Here is a 19,399-nt window from a genome sequence, read left to right on the forward strand (position 1 = left end):
CCTAAAGAGCTATTCAAATTTTGTATTTAGACCAGTTGGTTAAAAAAACAAATTTCTAGAACTTCTGAATTTATGTTCTTAAAAAATATCAAATGCTCAGTTTTTTAAAAAATGAAGTTAATTTCAATGAACTTAATTAGCATTTTGGCTCCTATATACACATTTTAGCAACTCCTTATTGCCTGAGACGTAGTTAAACTAAAACAAGCAGCGTGTGTTTTTTAAAATTTTATTTTGCAAATCCATAGTTCCCCTGGGCTTAAAATAGAAAATGCAGGTGCGTTGGAAAATGCAAACTTCTTCACCCTATCAGAGGTCAGCTTGGGCATCAAAGACACTCCTAGAGAAAACAGAAATGGGGTTTTATTAATTTCCAAGGGTGAAAGGAAAAAGGTGATGTTTTAGGTTTCTGGAAGCAGAAATCCTTCCTCAAGCAGGTTATTCAGAGGGATAACCAAGCGTGGAGAACCCCTGGCTCCCCACCGCGGTATCAGCCCTGTGCTCACAGCGGAAGCTGCTGTGCTGGAGGAGGTATCTTCTTAGAGACCTCCATGTCTATCCCGGCTCCTCCCCACGGATGCCACATGGATGCAATGCTACTCCCAACACTGGGAGCTGGCTGTGTCCTGTCTTATGTGGTAGCTGAGCTAAGGGATTCACAAATGTGTTACTGTTCTCATGAATGCTGAACACATTCAATTTAAGCAGTCTTTATTTTCCTCTGAGATTAGAGCTTCAGCAGTGTGTTATCAAACCCATAATTTTCCCTCTTGCTTCACTCCTCAAAGCTACTTAAATTTAAATACTAATAGCAAACCAAAAAGGTTTTATGTTAAAACTAAGAATTGAGTGTCACATTGAATTATTATGTTTTTCTCTAAACCATTAGGAAAGTCTTAATTGAATGAGATTACAATTAATAACTCTGGAAAAATAGCTCACGTTAGTAACATTTAAAAAGAAAAGCATACAAACTCCAACTATATAAATTTTTTTGGAGAATCTGTTTTCTTTGGGTTTTTAAAAATTTTTTTAAGAGCTTTGCTATTATTTCAAGATTGTATCCTTTATAATCAGCAGACAATTACTGTACAATGTGTGAGCTACTGGGTAGAAATGATATAATTACACTATACATCTATACATCTATATACAATATATAATTTTATTCCATGCTTGGCTTTAGGTACATATTAAAAATGAGTAAAAAGATCAAGCAAAAAATTAAAATTAATTTATGGAAAAGGTAGAAAATAAAACCTAGTTATTTTCCTGGATTCCTTATACATTCTCAAGTCTGTGGAAAAGCTTTCAGGGTTTATGATGAGGCTGTTGCTATTTTACATTGATTGACTAAATAGAAACATTATAAATAAACAATATCTGATAAATACATCAAAGGAGTGAGCAGATACCAGCAGAAATGAACTTTATTTCACAAGATTTACTATCATTCCCATGTTGTTTTTAATTCTAAAAATTCATTTAAAGAAGAGTCTGTTTGAACATTGTTATGTATCTGGTTCCTTTTGCATTGAGACTTTTCCCCCTACAGAAAGCATTTTAAAGTCCTTTTCAAAGCTTCTTTGCCAGACTCTTCCCGGAGGAGCAGGCAGGGAAAGGCCTGGGCCTCAGATCTGCAGACTGGGCGCTCCGGGCAGGTCAGACCCCGGGAGAGGACTTTGTCATATGGAAATGTTTAACGGTCCGGCTCACAGCCTGTGGAGGCTGCTTTTTATCTTTGCAGGGTTTGAACATGATCCTTTCAAAGCCAGATAACCCAGGAAAGGCCTCACAGGGACTCCTGGCTGCCCCCTCCCGATCCCCCTCATCCTCGTCCCTGAGGGGTCAGTTATTAGAATTCGATCAGGAGGCTTTCTTGTAGTTTTCTATTTGGGTTTCAGTCTTTATGTGCCTGCAAAGTAATATGCTCTCATTGCTTTCCTTCGAATGAGCAGAAGAAATTGTAAGATAGAAAAAAGTTAGCTTGTAAGTGCACAATTGTGCATCTTTTGAGCATATTGAAAACTGGGCCACTGAAATTGTACTAAAGACTCAGCCTTATCAGCTCGAGTGATGACCCCTTGCCTCTCTCTAATACCCAAATCTGGCTTCCTAGCCAACTGGAGAAAGATGTGTTCCTCTCTAATGTTCCTCTAAAAGGGTGCATTAAACAATAGACTCTTCATTTAATACAGATAAGATAAAATAGAAATATTTCTTCGCCAGGCTGAATCAGCCTAGATTTTTCCACTCATTAAATCAACTTGTTTTCCTGAGAACCCACCAGGTCCTACCCAGAAGCGGGCCCTCCCTGCCCTTACTTCACCCACACAGAGATTCTGAAGATCAGGGCTTCTCCCACTATCTGGCAGGAAGGACTAGGGTTTATTTTTCCCTAATCCACAGCAGACCAATATTTTTATTTTTGTAAAATAAAATCACAATTAATACATGATAAAATAAAAATATAGAAACCTTTAAATCCTTAGATACAACAGATGTAAAATTGCTGTCATGTGCTGAAATGACTTCTAAATACTTACTTTCAACTTCTGTTCTTAGCTGGTTGTGGACTTGTACACCATAACTGCTAAACTGGAGTGTAGTAACCACGATAGTTTCAATGTGTCTCCTCAGGAATTCATGCGTTGAAACCGAATGGCTAACATCATAATGTTGACAGGTGGGGTCTTTAAGAGACGATAGGTCAGGAGACCTCCACTCTTGTGAATGAGATTAGGTGCCCTTTTAAAGGACTTGACAGAGAGAGTCTGTTCCTTTTGCCCTTCTGCCTTCTGCCATGTGAGTACACGGTGTTCCTCCCGTCTGGAAGACACAACATACAAGCCACCATCTTAGAAGCATAGGCTGACCTCACCAGACGACAAAACCTGTTGGTATCTTAATCTTGGCCTTCTCAGACTCCAGAACTGTAAAAAGTAAACGTGTGTTGTTTATAAATTACTCAGTCTGTGGTATTCTGTTAGAGTAGCACCAATTGACACAGGTGAAGGCACAACTCAAAGGGAAGTTCTCCATCACAGCACCCCATTTGGTTAGAATGCAAGGGTTTCTAATCCTCCGACTTGACTGCAAGCTTTGAGGGTTAGGTCTCTTTATTTCCACAAATTTATCCCAAGAAATGCATCGCCAGTACCCCCTTAAAGTCTAAAAATTGCTTTATTCATATCATAGTGTTAGCATATTGATGACTGTTTGTCAAATCGTTGAATTCCAGCAGTCTTTCAGAATCTTTTATTACAGATACACCATTCTACAGAGGTCAATAGGAATGTAAGATGAATTTCAGTGCCCTCTGGGTGGGCTCCATCCATGATGGGGCCGAGGCAGCATTGGGACTCCCCTCCATTCAGGCAAATCACCCAACTCAAGGAACACTTGCAGCTTGCTCTGTAAAGTTGGCTGATAGTAAGTGCATGGCTTGTTTGACAACTTGCTAAGAAGCTAATAAGATATACGAGAATCATCAATTCTAAATCTAACGCTTGCTGCAGATGGAAGGTGGTGTCAAATTTCTAGCCACACCAAATTAAGCAAAGCTTATTTCTACCTAAAATTTGTCATTGGCATGTGCACATACACACACACACACACACACATACACTTCATTTCTTTATTCCACAATTTCACTGGCTACTTACTGTACAGAGAGATACAGAAGAAGAAAAGCAAATCCATTAGACCCGATTCTTTCTGAAGTACTTTGCAATCAAATAGAAGAGATGAGGCCAGTCTACAGTGGGAGTATAGGATAGAAATTATTTTGTGACATAAACATTATATAGAGGAGCTAAACTTAGCCAAGATTACCTCCAGCCTAAGAGAGCTAAGGAGATTCCGTAAAGGGCAAATCAGTCAAGCCTTAGTGAACTGGTAGAATGTTGTGAGATTAAGGAGTGCAAGAAAGGCACTGGGAAGCAACAAACTGTTGAAGCTCAATTAAAGCACAGGTCTTACCTGGGCGTGTTGGGAGCAGGCAGCCTGGAAAACTACTTGGAGTCAGGTTGTGAGAACTCAAGGGATGGGTGGAAATGTTTAGAATTGATGTGGTCAGCAGAGGATTCACATGCAATGTTTTCACTCTGGTGAGTGCACTGTGATCATGCCACTACCCCTGAGATTCTCCTCTGCCATCGTACTTAAGTAAGACTCATAAATGACAGAGAATGCAATAAAACGTTGCAAGACGTCCCATGCATGCCATACTTAGTGGTGAAAGACAGAGTGCTTTTCCCCGGAGATGAGGAACAAGACAGGGGTGCCTGTTCTCACCATTTCTATGCAACCTTGTTTTGGAGGCTCTAGACAGGAAAATTGGGCAAGAAATAGAAATAACGGACATCCTTATTACAAACAAAGAAGTGAAACTATCTCTATTTGCAGACACATGATTATGTATGTAGACAATTCTAAGAAATTCAGAAAAAAAACCAACAATAACAACAACAACAAAAAACCCAACAACCATTGTTATAGTAAATGAATTCAGCAAGTTGCAAAGTACAATTTTTTTTTTTTTTTTGAGACAAAGTCTTACTCTGTTGCCCAGGCTGGAGTGCAGTGGTGCAATCTCACCTCACTGCAAGCTCTGCCTCCCAGGTTCATGCCATTTTCCTATCTCACCCTCCTGAGTATCTGGGATGACAGGCGCCCGCCACCACGCCTGGCTAATTTTTTGTATTTTTAGTAGAGATGGGGTATCACCGTGTTGGCCAGGATGGTCTCGATCTCCTGACCTCGTGATCCACCCACCTCAGCCTCCCAAAGTGCTGGGATTACAGGCGTGAGCCACTGTGCCTGGTGCAATACAATTATAATATACAAAAATCAATTGTATTTCTATAGCTTTTCATTGAACAATCTAAAAATAAAGAACAACTCTATTTAAAACAGCATCAAAAAATAAAATAATAAGGAATAAACAACAAATAAAAGTAAAATTTTCACATTGAAAACTATAAAGCGTTGCTGAAATAAATTCAAGATCTAAGTAAATGTAAAAACATTCAATGTTCATGGATTGAAAGGCTTAATATTGTTAAAATGTTAATACTGCCAAAACGAACCTGCAGATTCAATGCAAGCCCTGTCAGTATCCCAGATGACTTTTTTGTAGAAATTGACAAGTTGATCCTAAAATTCATATGGAATTGATAAGGGACCTAGAATAGCCAAAACAACTTTGGAAAGGGAAAACAAATAGTTAACTATATTTTCTGATGTTAAAAGTTACTATAAATCAATTTAGCAAGACAGGGTGGTAGTGGCCTAACATAGAGCTATAAAGCGATGGAATGGAATTGAAATCTCAGAAGCAAACCTCTGTGCCAACTTAATTTGGAAAAGGGTGCCAGGACAATTGAATGGAGAATAAATCTTTTCTTTCAACAAATGGTGTTGGGACAATTGGATAGCTATGTGCAAATGAATGAAGTTGGACACCTACCTCGCATCATTTACAAAATTAACTCAAAATGGATCAATGATCTAAAGGGGAATTGATACAAGAAAACTTTTAGGAGAAAACATAGAGGCAAATCTTTATGACCTTGAATTTGGTAATCCATTGTTTTATATGACACCGAAAGCATAAGCAGTTAGAATAAAAAAAAATAGATACATTGACCCTCATCAAAATCTAAAACTTCTGTGCTTCAAAATACACTATTAAGAAAGTAAAAAGACAACCAATACGATGAGAGAAAATATTTGCAAATCATATATGCGATGAGGGACTCATATTTAGAATATGTAAGGGACTCTTTGTGTTAGTCCATTTTGTGTTGCTATAAAGGAATACCTGAGACCAGCTAAATTATAAAGAAAGGTGTCCATTTGGCTCACAGCTCTGCAGGTTGTACAGGCATGGCACACACATCTGCTCAAATTCTGGAGAAGAAGCTTACTCTGGGGAAAAAATGAAGGCAGAGCGGACGTGTCATATGGCTGGGGGAGCAAGAGAGATGCCAGGTCTTTTGAACAACCATGTCTCGTGTGAACTAGTAGGGAAACCTCACTCATTACCATGGAGAGGACACCAAGTCATTCTTGAGGGCTCTAACCCCATGACAAATATACCTCTGACTAGGCCCACCTCCAACATTGTGGACCACATTTCAACATGAGATTTGGAGATGACAAACACTCAAACCATATCACTCTCATACTCAATAACATAAAGGCAAATAATTCCATGAAAAATGGGTAAAGCATCTACATATACATATCTCCAAGAAATATATACAAATGGCCAATAGGCACAAGAAAAGACACTGGATACCATCAGGGAGTACTAACAAAAGCACAAGGAGATGTCACTTCACAGCCACTAAGCTGGCTAGGATCAAAAGGTCAAATAATGGCCTATTGGTGAGGATGTGCAGGAACGCCAACACCCATGCGCTGCTTCTGGGGGTGTAAAATGATGCAGTCGCTTTGAAAACAGCCTGATGGTTCCCTAAATGCCTAAACATAGACTTACCAACAATTCCACCCCGAATATATATCTAAGGGAAATAAAAGTATTGTTCATGCACACATTTGTACACCAATGTTTCTAGCCATAATATTATTAGCAATAACCAAAAGGTAGAGACAACTTGAATCCCCACCAATTGAAAAATGAATAAAGAAAATGTGATATGTTTGTACGATGGAATATCACTCAGCCACAAAAAGGAATGAAGCACAGGCACATACTGCAAGATGGTTGGACCTGCCCGGGCGCCGTGGCTCACGCCTGTAACCCCAGCACTTTGGGAGGCTGAGGTGGGCAGATCGCCTGAGGTCAGGAGTTAGAGACAAGCCTGACCAACATGGTGAAACCCCGTCTCTACTACGAATACAAAAATTGGCTGGACGTGGTAGTGGGTGCCTGTAATCCCAGCTACTCCAGAAGCTGAGACAGGAGAATCGCTTCAACCCAGGAGGCGGAGGTTACAGTGAGCCAAGATCGTGCCACTGCACTCCAGCCTGGGTGACAGAGAGAGACTCCATCTCAAAAAAGAAAAAAAAAAAGGATGGTTGGACCTTGAAAACATTATGCTTGGTGAAGAGGACCAGACACAAAGACTATCTACGATTCCATTTATATGAAGTGTCCAGAGCAGGTGCATCTACAGAGGCAGAAAGTGGTCAGTAGTTGCTTAGGGGTGTGGGAGAGATTGAAGATTTGTGGCTAAAGGGTTTGTGGCTTATTTTTGAGGTGATCAAACAGTTCTAACATTGACTATGGTTTTATGTATCTGAAAATGTACTAGAACTATCGAATTGTACACTTCCTATTAATGAATTGTGTGACATGTGAATTGTATTTCAATTAAGTTGTATTTTTAGAAATCCCATGTAAACATCTCCCCCTGTGTGTACAAAGGATGTTCTCTCCATCATTGTAGGAAGCCTGCATTTCCACTCCTCAGGTGCTGTCCCCGAGATGGGAAATTCACACCACACGGCTGCTGGAAGGCAGCTCTTCCAGTCCAGGATAAGCGTCACTACTGCAGCAAATCCAAAGGAACACTCACAGGTCATGAGGGCTGGTCCTCTTTTTTTTTTTTTTTTTTTTTTTTTTTAACGGAGTCTCACTCTGTCACCCAGGCTGGAGTGCAGTGGCACAATCTCTCAGCTCACTGCAACCTCCGTCTCCTGGGTTCAAGCGATTTTCCTGCCTCAGTCTCCCGAGTAGCTGGGATTACAGGTGCATGCCATCACGACCGGCTGATTTTTGTATTTTTAGTAGAGACAAGGTTTCACCATATTGGCCAGGCTGGTCTCAAACTCCTGACCTTGTGATCCACCTGTTTCAGCCTCCCAAAGTGCTGGGATTACAGGCATCAGCTGATCCTCTTTTGTCCTGACATCATGATCTTCCTAAGCACTGGCCTGGTTCCATGTAGACTTAGGAGTGTGATGAGAATCTTCTGTTTTCCCATGGGAAGCGCTGTGACTTGGCCCTTGTGCTGCATTCCCTAAGGGGTCTGCTTCCAGGACACTTAACAAGGCCACCTCTTCAAGAAGTAACATAAAGAGGGGTTGAGACAGACCCGCAGTGCTTTGGAAGAGCATCTCCACAGCCGATGGTCCTGATAATGTGCTCGGTGGTGGAGGGGAACCCGGATGTGTGCCTTGAGAGATGACTGCTCTCATTCCCGGCCTCGTTCATGACGTCATCATCTCTTCACTTACACAAAGACAGCAGATCTTTCTTATCCCACCAGAAAACCAAGATTTTGGCTGTCCTGTCAAACCTTTAGAAAGAAAAACGAGCCCTCAGACCCAACCACTGTGACCTGCTGCTGATCAGGAGCTTCAGGTCTGTAGAACAAATACTGTTGATCTGTTGGGCTATTCGCCACTTCTCCTATGTCTTTTTTATTTCCTGAATTATGCAACATGATTTCCTGCCATTTATTTAAAGAGGCCAGGACCTGAATGGATGTAGCATCATACTGGAGCAACCACAGCACCCTTGGGGATACAGTTCTGTGCCTCTGAGCTTTTCTTCATGTTTGACCTTTCTAAAGGGAGGCTCATTCAGAAACTTGACGAGTTTTGCTGGAAATCTCTTTCTGATTTTTCCTACCCCAACTTTACAAGTTTAAAGAATGTAGGCTATGCAATTAAAATTATAACGACCTATTAAAATAGACCCTTTTGTGGCTAATAAAAATGAAACTTCTCAGCCTGACATAGAGACAAAAAGATTACAATTGTCCACCCAAAAACTTTAAGAATTTTTGAGAAGGAAAAAAGAAAACAATAGAAGTAGTATTTTGGGGTTGTGTTAAGCTGCTCACAATGTAGGTGGCTTTGGTCCATTTAGACACCAAAGTCTCTTCCTGGTGTCTGGGCTGGATTCTGACAGTCTAGACGTCTTACCATGGGGGTGCTCGGCCACAGTGGATGTGCAAACTCAGCTCCAGGAAAGCCCCTCAATGGCTTTCTATCAAGGGCAATGTTGGTTGCGCAAATACGACGGTGATCAATCCACCACAAGAGAGTTCCTTCCTCCCCAGATGTGTGTTGCTGCTCCTCTAGACGGCTGGCCAGCTGCCTCCACCCCTCCCCACATTGCCCTTGCCCTCTATCACAATGCATGCTTGTGGATGCAAGGTGGAAGATTGTGTGGGGAAAGTCAAGGGGCTTTTCAACATGAAAGGTCAGGAAACATTCTTCTTGGCCAGTGAGAGTTACTCCTTGCATTGGTTTTATATCAGGTAGTGCTGGGAGCATTGGGCTTGCTAGCCTGCACCTTAAAACATGCGTCACCTGGGAAAGAAGAAAAGCAGTGCAAGGTGGAAAAGGAAATGAATTTCTGCACACTCCTCTTTGGCTCCAGGCACTCTACAGATCCTACCACTCTTAGTTTCTTATAACGATCCTCTGGGATCGATCGTGTTATTATTGTGATTTAAAAAATGGGCAACCTGAAGCTAAAGATGATTAAGGAACTTGTCAATGATCACAACAAATGTGGGTAAAATGAGACCAACAGACACCTTGCCATTACCACTTTGTGGTCACTGCGAGGTACTCCGCAGTGGCTGGAAGCTCTTGCAAGGTGCCTGTCAGTTCCTTTTGGTGAGTCAAAGGGGCTGTGCCAGGCGGTAGGGGCTCCCTGCCTGTGTCTCCCACTCTTCATCATTCCCACTTCTCTGCCAAGTTGTGCAATGCAAGAAGCTGGCTTGATCTGGAATTTAGGATAACTCAGGTTTACAATGCTGCTGTGATAGTTGATCTGTTAGCAGCACTGACAGTATGGCAGCGCTTGGGAAGGTCAACTCTGGCATAGCCTGTAGACACCTGAGTGCCTGTCAAGCTGATTTTGCAGCAAGTAAAAGGTGTTTATCTAACACATCCCCCTTGGCAGTGCAGGCTGACTTCCTCAGATGGTGTCCAACTACTTCCAGCGGGTTTCCTGAGGAGCCTTTCTCTGTTACATGAAGCATGGAACACCTGCCCTTGGGGATGGCCTAGGCAAGCACAAGGACACCCTCAGGTTGGCTTGTCTGAATGAGCACTTATTTAAGCACTTATTTTTTACCAAAGTTTATGTCATTGGGAGAGATTTTCAACCATCTGGTAAGATACAAAGCCTCCTGAATTTTCCCATCTGATTCTGGTATTTCACTCCCCATGAAGTCATGTGTGTATGTGTTAGACAGTTAGAGATGGGGCAGGCTGTTGGTGAACTATAGGAGACCCTAGCCGATGGGGACTCTCCCAGGCATCTGAGGACATTAACCCCATCTGTGTCACTAAGGTGGCAGATGAACACACGCGTGTCTCACCTATTGAATAATTACATTTAGAACACATGTTCCTTTGTTGGTTAAATACTTGAGATAAGTACCAGTTCAATGCTTTACATTTTTCTACTTCATAAGGCAGGCTGACTTTTTAAAAAAAAAATCAACACTTATGGAGCTCCTCCTGTGTACAGAACCTGTAGTCAGTGTTTTCTAAGGTTATTGCATTGCAGGTGCACAACAACCTTGTAAAACTTATACTGCTGTATTTCAGATGAGATGGCTGGGGTGCAGCAGTGGCTGACCATTGGCCTGGCTTGCACGGCTGATAGGCGGTGGAGCTCAGGATTCTGCTCTGAACTGCTTGCTCCAGGGCTCATGCGCCTTCTCCATCACGCTGCCTCATGGAGATGCCACAAATCCAAATGAAAGGATTGTTTGCTGAGCCTGACCATATGCCACGCGCAAGCATTGGCTATTTCCCACTGGTAGACGAAAGTGGGACAGTCAGGAGCATAGTGGCACCCCCTGTCAAAGGTAAAGAAAGGGGTTCAGGAAAACATCTGGTGAATTGCCCAGGGATCTGCACCAGAGCTTAATGCCCCTTTCCTGTCTGTTGCCTTCATGCATCCTAGCTACCCTCTTGCAATGAAAGAGTATGTGGGAAAAGGCCTCATGTATCTCTTTTCAAAGATTAGTGCTTAATAAACATTTGTTAAAACATAAATTAACAGGCATTATCCTTTTTAAAAACAATTTTATTGAGGTAAAATTTACATACCATAAAATTCACCTGTTTTAAGTGTGTAATTTGATGACTTTTAGTAACTTTATGGAGTTGTCCAACCACCATCAAAGTCTAATTTTAGGATATTTTAGGATGTTTCCATCACCCCAAAAAGAAATCAGGTGTCTACTTTCAGTGACTGTTCATTCTCACCCCCAGCCCCTGGCAACCACTCATCTTCTTTCTGAGCACTCCAAGCAAATGGGATGAAAATGTGTTTGTGTGACATTTTTGACTGGCTTCTTTCACTTAGCATAGTATCTCAGACTTATCCATGTTGCAGGTTGATGTTCACTCCTTATTGCTGACTACTACTGCTCTGTGTGGGTGTACCACATTTGTTATCCATTTGCCAGGTGAAAAACATTTAAAGTGTTGCCACCTTTGCACGTTAGGAAGAACGTTCCGTGAACGTTCACACACAAGTCTTCTTGTTGACATATGTTTCGTTTTATCTTGGGTAGATTCCTAGTAGTTAGGATCTCCTTAAAATGCATATAGTATTCAAACTTAAGAAAGTCTAAATGCTCCTTTTCTCAATGTTTAAATAAAGCATTCTTTTTTTTCAGAGAGTAAGCACATGCATGTATGCTCTTTTCTAAATATGGCTGGGGTAATGAACTTAATTTTGAGAACAGATGAAGGTTCTGCAAACTCCCCATGTATATCAGTTACATACCTTGTTTCTTCTTTAGGACATTTGGAGAGTGTAGACTAAGCCTGAGATCTGTGTGAAGGACACAGAGATGAATATATCTAGCAGGAAACAGCAGAAAGAAAGTTTTGTTCCCTTAATTAATAGGATCGACGAAACCAATTGTTGTTGAGTGAGAGGAAATCTCCTACCACCAAATGTCCCATTATTTCTCCAGCTAGAACAGTGATTGTCACATGCATCCATCAGGGTCACAGAGATGAAACACCTGAGACCGGATCTAAAGGGAGGAAAATGCCCGGAAATCCGCTAGTCCTGTTCTTTTGGGTGACTGCAGATGGAACTAAAATGTTGCACTTACAAAACTCATAAACTCATGTGTTAAAACTCCTGCAATTACAAAGGAAAAATCATATCCGAGGCGTTCAGTTTCCACAAGTAAAATTTGAGTATGTAGATGAGAAGTAAGATTTGGGTCAGCTAGATCATACACATGAGTGGAGATTTCTGGGCTATTAATTTTCCCTGTAAGAGTAGTTCAAAAATTAGCCTGCACACACCATCGGCACCAACTTTATAAATCTGTAATGCATATTTCCTCATCTTTCATAATAAAAATAACCACAAGTAATGCTGATATTAAAATGTTATTTGATGAATTCTACAAAGCTGCCTGGTAGTTTCTGGGGATGTTGCCCATTGGACACCACTTCTAGATTTATATGGCCAGCACCTTTATTCTCACATGACGCCTCCAAGATGAAAAACTATGTGGGAAAGAGGCTTTTTCTCTCCCCTAGCATATACCAACTTCCAGGATCCTAGGGGGAAATAAAAAAAAAAAGATTATTGTCCCATAAAGCCCCTCAATGAGCATTTGAATCCAACTGTCAGGCTGTTGTTTAGAACTTTACCCTGGAAATTCTAGTCATGAATACACAAGTTAAAATACTTGAAAGCAAGAGACAAGATCAACATAATTTTCAGAAAATGGCTCTTCACTTAGAAAACTCTAGAAAGTCAATAAAAACCATTTACACTGTAAGACAGTTTAGCAAAATATCTAGTTACAGAACAATGAAGTGAATGAGTTCATTTGATTCAATGATTACATTTGAACAATAACCTGGGCCTATGCTAACCATGAACAGGATAGAAAGTATTATGGAAACAAACTTCATTTTCTATAATGGCAAAACCTTAAAAAAGCAAGAAACAATGTAATAAAAGTATACAGGATGTTGAAGAATAAAATTACATAACAAGAAAGAAGCCTAGTAAAGAGAAAAATGCAAGATTCTTGGGCAAAATTTAGTATTATAACCAACCCTCCCTGAGTTAACTTACAAACAGTATACGATTCCAATCAGAATGCTAGGGTTTATCTAAAAGGCTAAATGAATATTACAGTCCGCATATTTTAAAAGAAGACTAAGAGGTTATCAACTTCCAGATATTACATCACAGAGTAAGACTACAATCATTATAGAGAACTGAAGAGAAGAGACAAAAATAGAGACGAAAACATCTAGAAATTCCAGAAGAATTTAGAAGAAATTCTGAAGAAGTGATTAATAGCTGATGTGTGAAGCATTTCAAATGACCCAGAAAAGGATCAAGTGTTAAATAAACAGTACTGAGAAAAAAATAAAATAAGATCCCCATTGCTCACCTTAAGCTAAAGCAAGTTCCCATGGGGTTGGCATGAAATATAAAAAGGGAAATTGGGAGAGCGTTCACACAAAGGCGTGGTGGGTGTCAGCTTCCTAAGAATAACATCAGAGATAGAAACCACAAAAGATTAATAGAGCAGATTAAAGAAAACCAACAGAAAATGATCCTCCAGTATTTGTAGTGGTCAATAAGAAATACTGGAGAGAGAGAGAGAAAGGGGGATGGAGATGGATTAGGAGGCATTGGCTCATATGATTATGGAGGCTGTGGAGTCCCATGACCTGCCTGTGCAAGCTGAAGGCCCCGGGAAGCTGGGGGTGTAATTCAGTTCAAATCCAAAGGCCTGTAAGCAAGGGGGACCATGGTGTGAGTCCCAGTTCAAGGGCCAGAGAAGATGAGATGAGATGAGCTGTCTCTGCTGAGAAGTAAGACACAAAAAATGGGTCAAATCCCTCTTCCTCTGCCTTTTGCTCCACTCAGGCCCTCAATGGATAGGATGAGGCCACCCACACTGAGAGGGCACCTGCTTCACTGAGTCTAAGGACTCCAAGGCTGATCTCATCTGAAAACACACTCCCAGACACACCTGGAAATAATGTTTATTCTGAGCACTCTGTGGTCAGTCAAGGTGACACGTTAAAATTAAAGGTCACAACATTGAATCAAAAGCACCATAATCAAATGAAAGGGCAAAGAGAAAAACTGGGGACAACTTGCAGAGCTGTCCTAGGCTGGCTGGCTGGCCAGGGGCTTCTACTGTGCATGTGGAATAATGAGAAACTATGCAATAATTGGAAAATCAGAATAAAACATAGAAATGACATTAATAGGCTTTTGTAGAAGATAAAGAAATGCATAAGCATTAAAACTATTTGGCTTCATTGGAAATAAAAAGTTCCTAAAAATTTAGATTAAAAAGCTTGAGATTATTTTTTTTTAATTTTTGAGATTAAAAATTTTATAATTGGCTAAGATTCAAAAAAACACTAATGCTCAGTGCTGGTGATGCTGTAGGGGAGGAGAGAGAGGCAGAACTTCCCGGGATGACCTTATGTCAACAGCACCTTTCTGGAAGGCATATGTGTGTGTGTATCATACATAAAACCACACTTTGTTATATGTATATAATATATGTATATATGTATAAAAATTGTGTTAAGGCCGGGTGCGGTGGCTCACTCCTGTAATCCCAGCCATTTGGGAGGCCGAGGTGGGTGGATCATGAGGTCAGGAGTTCGAGATCAGCCTGATCAACATGGTAAAACCCTGTCTCTACTAAAAATACAAAATTTAGCTGAGCGTGGTGGCACACGCCTGTAATCCCCAGCTACTCAGGAGGCTGAAGCAGGAGAATCGCTTGAACCTGGGAGGCGGAGCTTGCAGTGAGCCGAGATTGCGCCACTACACTCCAGCCTGGGCGACAGAGTGAGACCTTGTCTCAAAACAAATGAAACAAAACAAAACTATATATATAAACATTCATTTGTTCTTTGTGTGTGTGTGTGTGTGTGTGTATATATATATACTCACACACACACACACACACACAAAGAACAAATGAATGTTTGTAATGTTTTTATAGCAAAAAAATCGTAGGTTAGTTTAAAAATATTTTCTGAGTGCTTTTTGCATTGAGCATACTTTGATAATATAAGAAATATGAAATATTTTTTGAAAATAGGATGCTTTAGTTGATGAAAGTATAATTAAAGAAGTAGAGTAGTAAATAAATTAGAGTAATATATAAATAATTAAGCTTTTAAAAAATAATCCTTATATTCCTGAAAAGGGAAAATATTGATCCAATTACGATACTAAATACAAGAATCAATCTTAGTACATCAGGCGCAGGGAATACGAGAAAGACACAGGTGAAGCTGAGTTTATGTTGTCTCATCTGCCGGTTCATGGCAGGACATGAAGAGCTGGGTAATTTATGGCTTGGAACGCATGCTCACTTTTGCAGGACTTTGGAAAGCCAAGTCTAATTACACTCAAATCATAGTTATTCCTGGAGGCGTTGCCTGTGTACGAATCCAACACCAACCGGATGTTCCTCAGGAGACCGTTTCATAGACCACAGGCTGCTGCACTGCAGTGTGGACGGGCATGAAATAACTTGCACTCCCATCATTTATGTGGGAGTTTGAATGCAAACAGCGAGTGTGCATCTTATAAAGAAATGTGTGTCACCCAGCTCCACAGCCCCGCTGGAAATTCCAGCTACCCGAAGCAGGGATGAGGATGCCAACATTAACACACACACACAAAAAAAACATTTTTCAGCTCAGGGACAAGACTTTCATAGCCAACTTTCTGCTGAGTGACCCAGTGAAATGAGTTCACGATTATTTTGAATGACCATAGTTTTAAAAACCTTACTAAAATATTCTCTGATTTTATAGCATTTGATAAAGTCAGGGAGATTTTGATGTGTTTTCTTTCAAAGTGAATGGATGCTGTTTTGGCAACTTTGATATTTCATTTGAAGGGAGCGTAATAAACTGTTTTCTTTGTATTGATTGAAGAAATATAGTGCTTATTTTTTTGCTTGGTTTTCTAGTAGTTATTCGATAGGTTAAAGGGCAACGCCATCTGTTTCCTAACAGGACATTTTGTGTAAGATTTGCAAGTCCTACAGGCACCTTTAAGCATGGATAAATATGCACTCTTGGTTTCAGATGGGTAGTTTTTTACTACCAAAGGATGATTATGTTGTGTGCCTTGAGACATTGGCTATAATATATTTCCTGTCCCTTTATTGCATTTTGGAATCATAAACAATGACTGTTTGGCTCAAAGCCATTTATTCAGCCCAAAAAGACATTATTTGCACAACAAAAATCAATAAAAATGTTACTAGGTCTGGCTGGATACTTTGCTTAACTGTGATATTTGTCTATCACTGATGGCATGCCATCTCTCGCAGGAGACTGGGGCCAAAACACAGGTATTGATCCAGTCAGCGGTGATGGATACTGGCATTTGGAAAGGGCTGCTGTAGAGAATCTCGATTAAAAAAATATTTCTAGGTTTTGCCTGCAGCAGAGTCAAGATAACCCGAGTGAGGAGATTTTCTCTGTTCTGTTGGGTTTCTCCCTCTTGTGGTGGAGAAGCGCTCTGGACCAAAGTCATTATTGAAAGAATTAAGTCAATCTGTGTTTAGCCAAAGGCTTTGGCATCGCATCAAGCTTAGCTGATTTAGACACGACCCCCCGTCATTTTCGTCACCTTAAAGCATCAGGAAGGCATTTTATATACACCAAGGGTAGTGAAGAGCTGCGAGGATGATCTTGCTTGCCTTTTTCCTCTTTTTACATTATCTGTTTATGTCTAGAAAAAACAGGGCGAACTGCTTCCCCCAAACAATTAACTCTGTAGCAGAGCACTTCCAAAATGTACAATTTAGTTAAGACTGAAGGCATTCATGAAAATGGAGCCGGTGTGATAGGCAAAACATACCAAATAGGTTATAGACAATTTACTGCACTGAGCTTGAGGAAAAAAAAAAGACATATTATCCTCTGGTCCCATAAATTTAAAATATAAAATTGTTTTTCATTTTTCACTTGATATCTCCCCACTTCCAGCATAAATCTGAGCCGCAGAGCCACAGTCGAAGGTGGCAGAAGGTTGAAAATATTTATATTTTATTTTACTTCATTTCATTTTATTTATTCATGTATTTATGCCAGACCTTTTCCAAAAACAATTCATGGGAAAGGTGAGCTATTTGAATAGAGTCCCAGCATTCACGGGATGACAAGGTACACTCTCTGAACTGTAACCCAGTGTGGCGGGCTGGATTTCCAAACTCCACGACGCTCCTCAGGTTCACAGCAACATTTAGCAACTGGACTCTGTGCAGTGAGTGTGTGTGTTTTGGGGTGGGGAAGCGGGCACTCCCAACAGCAGCTCTTCACTGGATCCCAAATTTCATCCCAAAAGTAGTTCATTTAGTTCTCCAACTGGCCCGAAGGGCTGCTATTTCTTTACGTGGGTCAGACACGGCCGTGCAAGTCCAGCACAGGGAAGTCACTCTGCCCTATTTTTGTGTTACTGATTTTCTTGGATATTGTCCTTTCGTTTTTAAACTAGAAACTGATCATAAAGTCCGTCCATGACACTATGATTAAGTATTATTTTTAATCTCTAGAATACTCTGCTTGGGGTGGAAATAATTAGAAGTAGCAATGAAAAAAATCAACTGTTGCTATTGTTGACTATTTTCAGGTGAGAAATTTGGTCTGGAGGATAAGATTTCATCATGAACAATGTAGAGGCGCCTCAGCTATTTCTTTCTGTGAATTGTTTTGCAGCTGAGATCCTGTCTACTAGAGGTATGTTTTGCACTAATGATAAATGAATTTTTTTAGTGTTTCACATTGTGTATGATTTCTCTAAGCTTGTATTATCACCACATTTGTAAGTAGACAAAAAGTGTCACATCACGATAACTTAAAGCATGGTTTATAGAGATTAAATGTCTAATAAACACTTAGAGCATTGTAATTACATTTCTGATTGCAAATATACATATGGTATATATACACCTGATATACATAAAACTATATAAAGTATATGCATACATCCACATACTGTACACATTTGTATGTGTGTGGCCATTTCCTGGGCTAGGTAATAGTTAATGCACCTACCACAACATATTCTTTAAAAGTATATTTTCTATGACGCTAGATTTTTTTCATTCTGAAGTACTCACATGAACGGACCTCTTGAAGCTTCCGCTTCAGATCATTGCTTAGCTACTGCTTGTATTCCCTTTAGAAAAACCGTCTCCTAACGGTCTTCCTGGAACGAGGAATGCGTGACGCATCTCACTGCTCCTGAGAGCACCAAATCCAGTCGCCATTCACGTTAACTTTCCTAAACCTGCATGTTCGCCAATAATTAAAACTTACTTCCCTTTCATCCTGCAGCACAGAAAAATCAAGCAAGCTCTCTGAGCCTACAGCGGATGCCCTTTGAACACTGAGAGACACACACAAACCCGTGGCACGTTCCTCATGCAACAGCTCCCTCCAATTTCAGAAGAGTCGATGCTAGGAAGCACCTTATAAGTGGCAGTGAATGAGTAGCTCTGCCCTCAGTAGATTTTTGTCTTATCCTGTCCTGCTGGTTTTCCTAAAAATTTACATGGGCTTCAAATAATATCTATTTTGCAAGTTGAAGAATAGACTGGTGGATGTTTTTCCTTGATTACCGTCACTTCATTTACAGTGATTCCATTTTTAAAATTCATTCCAAACTAGATTTGTCTTACTGCTGTTAGTTCTCTTTAGTAATTGGTTTTATATGAATGGCTTCAATGCGAGATCTTGAATTTTTCAATCTTGATAAAGTGGGTAATAGTCTCTTCCTTGTAGAGTGTGATTGTGAGCTGCAATATTGGACAGAAAAGTGTTTGTGCTTGGGAGAAGCTCCAAGAACAATACATTGTTGAAGTTGTTTTTAATCAACTGAGAAATTGCCTAATTAGAGGACTTTAACAAAGATTTGTTGAAAGACTGTTGATGGGAAAGTGCATTTAGTTTAAGTTTAATACTACATCTAGTTACATTAATTGGAGTTAAATTGTCTTTTCAATAAGTAATCCAGCAGAGTGTGAATGGTGAATTCTCTTCATTTGAACAATAAAAGGCCACCAGCCTGGAGTTGTTTTTGAAGAAGCATGGGCCAAGGATAATGTCTGTTTCACAAGTAAATCCAAGTCGGCCATGGGGATGACATCTTGGTTTTCTCAAAATGCCATCCTTCGGTGCCCCGCAGCAGTACCATTCTAGGTTGTTATTAGGAGAAAGCAGTATGTAACAGTATCAAAACCATATGTGTTGGGTGGGGAGTCTGGTGGGGGATGAAAAATTTACTTAGCATGTAATTCGTTAGCAAACGTAGGACCTTGCAGAAATACTGTATTCAGATGATGCTTGTGAGATCTAAATAGAAACTGTAACACACGGTAGAGATTGAGTAAATACTTTTCTACTCCCA

General features: G+C 40.3%; 1 long non-coding RNA gene across 1 annotated transcript; it reads right to left on the bottom strand.

The window, feature by feature from the left end:
• Positions 1 to 215: 215 nt before the first annotated feature.
• On the bottom strand, positions 216 to 18,182 carry LOC129059260 (uncharacterized). Its single transcript, XR_008525046.2, has 3 exons — positions 18,046 to 18,182; positions 2,547 to 2,829; positions 216 to 340 (listed from the first exon to the last, which is right to left on the bottom strand). It is a non-coding gene; the product is annotated as an uncharacterized LOC129059260 (long non-coding RNA).
• Positions 18,183 to 19,399: the final 1,217 nt, after the last annotated feature.

This window comes from Pongo abelii, chromosome 4 (genome assembly GCF_028885655.2).
Source record: "Pongo abelii isolate AG06213 chromosome 4, NHGRI_mPonAbe1-v2.0_pri, whole genome shotgun sequence".
Classification (NCBI taxonomy): Eukaryota; Metazoa; Chordata; class Mammalia; order Primates; family Hominidae; genus Pongo; species Pongo abelii.